The sequence below is a fragment of the Syngnathus acus genome, chromosome 23 (genome assembly GCF_901709675.1).
Source record: "Syngnathus acus chromosome 23, fSynAcu1.2, whole genome shotgun sequence".
NCBI lineage: Eukaryota > Metazoa > Chordata > Actinopteri > Syngnathiformes > Syngnathidae > Syngnathus > Syngnathus acus.
This window is the reverse complement of record NC_051107.1, coordinates 52,501-56,533: the sequence shown is the minus strand read 5'-3', so window position 1 is coordinate 56,533 and position 4,033 is coordinate 52,501. Positions and strand designations below refer to the sequence as shown.

At 42.0% G+C, this 4,033-nt stretch overlaps 3 non-coding genes and 1 pseudogene across 3 annotated transcripts in view; 1 reads left to right on the top strand and 3 right to left on the bottom strand.

Annotated features, from left to right (window-relative positions):
- Positions 1-697: 697 nt before the first annotated feature.
- On the bottom strand, positions 698-931 carry LOC119117550 (annotated as a pseudogene).
- Positions 932-1,922: 991 nt separating this feature from the next.
- LOC119117561 lies at positions 1,923-2,086 on the bottom strand. The gene has a single exon (XR_005096559.1). It is a non-coding gene; the product is annotated as a U1 spliceosomal RNA (small nuclear RNA).
- Positions 2,087-2,772: 686 nt separating this feature from the next.
- On the bottom strand, positions 2,773-2,963 carry LOC119117545. Its single transcript, XR_005096545.1, has one exon. It is a non-coding gene; the product is annotated as a U2 spliceosomal RNA (small nuclear RNA).
- Positions 2,964-3,948: 985 nt separating this feature from the next.
- Positions 3,949-4,033, top strand: part of LOC119117552 — a 112-nt gene continuing 27 nt past the window's right edge. The window contains exon 1 of the small nuclear RNA XR_005096550.1: positions 3,949-4,033. This exon is cut by the window's right edge and continues 27 nt beyond it. This is a non-coding gene — a small nuclear RNA (U5 spliceosomal RNA).

Below are 4,033 nucleotides of genomic sequence, written 5' to 3'. Positions count from 1 at the left end.
ATAGACTCTGTCCGGAAGAAGGCCCAGCAGAGGCTGTACTTCCTGAGACAGCTCAAGAAGTTCAACCTGCCGCGAGTGCTTCTGAAGACCTTCTACACTGCCATCATCCAGTCTGTCCTCTGCACCTCCATCACTGTCTGGTTTGGATCGGCCTCCAAACAAGACAAGCACAGACTGCAACGGACAATCAGGACTGCTGAAAAAATCATTGGAATCAACCTCCCATCTATCCAAGACTTGTACCTGTCCAGGACCAGGAAACGTGCAAGGAACATCTCTACAGACCCTTCTCACCCAGGTTGCAGTCTGTTTGAACTACTCCCCTCCGGACAGCGTTACAGAGCTCGGTACGCCAAAACCAGCAGACACAGAGACAGCTTCTTCCCCCAGGCTGTTGCTCTGATGAACTCACACCACTCTTAGAGTCTCAGAGTCATTACTGAGCAATAACATCCTGCTCTCCACACCTTTTTTGAATTTGTCTACACTGTTTGTACTATGTGTCCTCTCTGCATCCATTGCAGCCTGGTCATCCTGGAAGAGGGACCTTCCTATCTGTGGTCTCTTCTCAAGGTTTCTCATTTCCCCTAGCTGGAGTTTTGAGTTTTTCCTTGCCCTTTTGGGAGTTTAAGATCAGGGGATGTTTGAGAATATTTGCCATTTTTCACATGTCCTGAGTGTTGTTAGTCACCTAAATGCTGAACAGAGGCTGTGATTTATCGAAGTCAAATTCCTTGTTTGGCACGCTCAAACATGGCGAATAAAAAACTCTTGAATATTGAATCTTGAATATGATAAATCATTATCCTACGCCAGCTTCACGCTCAGGAAGGAACATCAATTCTCATCGTCGTAGTTAGCGAGACCGTCACTTTAGAAAAGCATTTCTCAAATTAAGCGCTATAGAAATGATCCCTGAAAGTACCGTATTTTCCGGACTATAAGGCGCACCTAAAAACCTAAAATTTTCTCAAAAGCCGACAGTGCGCCTTATATATGGATCAATTGATGAATTTGTTGATCCATACTGGTTGTACACAGTGCTCTGCCAAAATGTTTCAGTACGTTTTAGTACGACTAGTAAATTACAAGGTCGCATCGCTTCCCAACATTACGGCAACTGTAGTCAGCGGGCGTCACCGAATAGCTGCTGTACCCGCGAGGCTATTTCATTTCAAAATAGGCTGCTCCGTTAATGTTTCGAGTAAATTTACGGATTGATATGGAAGGGAAACATAGGTAAGCAGTACCAATGTGTTAGATCGAACTTTAGTCAGTTCCGATCATTTTATAGGAGATCGTTTGAGAAACGCGATTGTTTACACTTTGCTTAGGCTCATGGGAGATTGCGAGCTGAGGCTCATGGGACTTTGCGGATGGCTAATGCTATAACGATAGCTGCTATACGTACCAGGCTATTTCATGTCAAAATAGGCTGCTCTGTTAATGTTTCAAGTAAATCTACGGATCGATATGGAAGGGAAACATAGGTAAGTAGTACCAATGCGTTAGATCGAACTTTAATCAGTTCCAATCATTTTATAGGAGATCGTTTGAGAAACGCGATTGTTTACACTTTGCTGAGGCTCATGGGAGATTGCGAGCTGAGGCTCATGGGACTTTGCGGATGGCTAATGCTATAACGATAGCTGCTATACGTACCAGGCTAGTTCATGTCAAAATAGGCTGCTCTGTTATTGTTTCGAGTAAATCTACGGATCGATATGGAAGGGAAACATAGGTAAGTAGTACCAATGCGTTAGATCGAACTTTAGTCAGTTCCGATCAGCAGCAGAGCAAGCGTGGACTCACAATGACACGTTTTAAGTGTAAACATTTCCGTAGAATCGCCATCAAGTGGTGCGTTTTATATTTGGGTGAAACGCAATTGATTATTATTTGGTTTTTATTTACATTTTGATCAGAGGAGAGCGCGAACGCAGTCCCCCACTATCAGAAATTATGCAATCGAGATTCCCACATTTGGGGAATTCGCAGGGGTCAGCACAACCGGAGTGCAATGGCTTAGCCTCACCCTGGGTGATCCACCTTCTTAATCACGGTATCTCCCCTGCCAGGTAAGTATGAGTTGTACAAGTCGCCGGGGCCGAAGTCTTTACCGCGCACACCATCTTCAGTCAGAGGCTAATTTGCTACAAAAGTGTGAGCACACATATTCGGTGGATGAGACAGCATTCGTAGAACTGTTAACATAGTACACCTTTAGTCATTACAAAACCAAAACATAATAAATTAAGTAAAAAATAGATTCAAAAACATTACCATCATGCTTTGCTTCTTTTTCTACTGCCTTTGTTCACCTCCTTTTTCTTAGAGTCGCCATCTAGTGGTGATGGCAGCAACCATAATAAACCATAATAAATGAAGTCAAAACATGCCCATCATGCATTGCCTCTTTTCACCTGAGACCCCTAAAACGGTATGAATTTGTATTTATTGAAAATCTCCAACATTACCGCAGAAAAATATATATATTTTTTTTTCTGAACAAGTTCTGAAAATTACATTTTCTTAAAATTTTGAGAACAAGAATTGTACTAAAAATTCATGGAACAATGATAGGAAAATCTCAAGCAATGAAAGACATTTAATCATATTTTAGAACGGTTACGTAAATTCTTGCTGCCGCTCAAGTCGAGCCGTCATGAACTTGAATCAAACCCTATCAAGACGTCATTGACTTTCTGCTTTATCCTGTGAGAATAAAGCCAACGGATTGTGATGTAAACTACTCTCGATTTGACCAGTAGAGGGGGGTGCACCGTTCCTGGAGGTACTGCAATACCAGGTCGATGCGTGGAGTGGACGGAGCAAGCACCTATTCCAGCTCCCTGTTCCAAAAATCAATTTAATATATGGTCCCCGGATAGGAGACGTATCAGATATTAAACTGATAAGAACAGATACTACACTTGATCTTAGCCAAAAGGCCGAGAAGCGATAACCAAAACTGGGTCTGAGGAAACTACTTCAATAAGGAGACTACCAATTCAAGTTACGGTTTGAATATATCGACTCCTACTAATGCCACGTACCGACCACCCAAACAACAACTATTAACAGTCTGGAATGATAATGCGTCACTGTGCTGTTTTCAACCTGCGCATCGATCAAATGGTTGCAGATTTTCGTGTGTTCACGTAGGTTTAGTGTCAGTTGGTTCACGTTGACCCAATAGAATAACGATGAACTGAGCTCCTGATGGGAATAGCTTTTAATGACCAACAAAACGAATTAGTCATTCGCCAAAAACAATCCGATCTTTGGATACATTTCGGGACCGAAAGCACAATAGCTTTTTGATGAACATTTTGACGGAAAAAAAAAACACGCAGCAAAAAAACACGCGTCCCACTTCGCCAAACTACTTCCTATTTTCTGCTGTGGCAAATTACATTAACCCTCGAACGCCACCATCGCAGTGGAGGTGAATTGCATTCCAATCCATGCCAGCATTTCTTAACACTCATTTGAGAAATTACGATCGTCTTTTGTTTCCCGATTTGTGTTGAATAAAAATCTGAAATTACAAATGTGAAAATAACACACGGAAATCGGATCATTTCCCGTTCTCTCATACCAAAAGTACACGGACCAAGACATACAACTGTTTATACGTTCAAAACTCACACTCAAAATAGTTGCCCAATCGATAGGTGACGCTGTTTGAAATAACGAGCGCCAACGTCGTGAATCAGGTATCCGTAATCCTGTGCGCCAACAATGTTTAAAGGAAAAAAACACATTAATGAACACAAAATACTCGTTTAAACTGTCTATTTAGGTGGAGTCCTTCTAAGTATAGTAAATCTATGAACGTCTATTGTTTGTATTAGAAGGAATGGTTGCTGCAATTTCAGCGTGAGACCGCCTGTTAATTTGGTGAGACCAGCAATGGGGTGGCCCGTTTAGACCCGACTCAGTAGTTCACTCGTTTCTCTTCAGATCGTATAAATCTTTCGCCTTTTACTAAAGATTTCCGTGGGGAGGAACAACAAGAGTCTATCTCAAT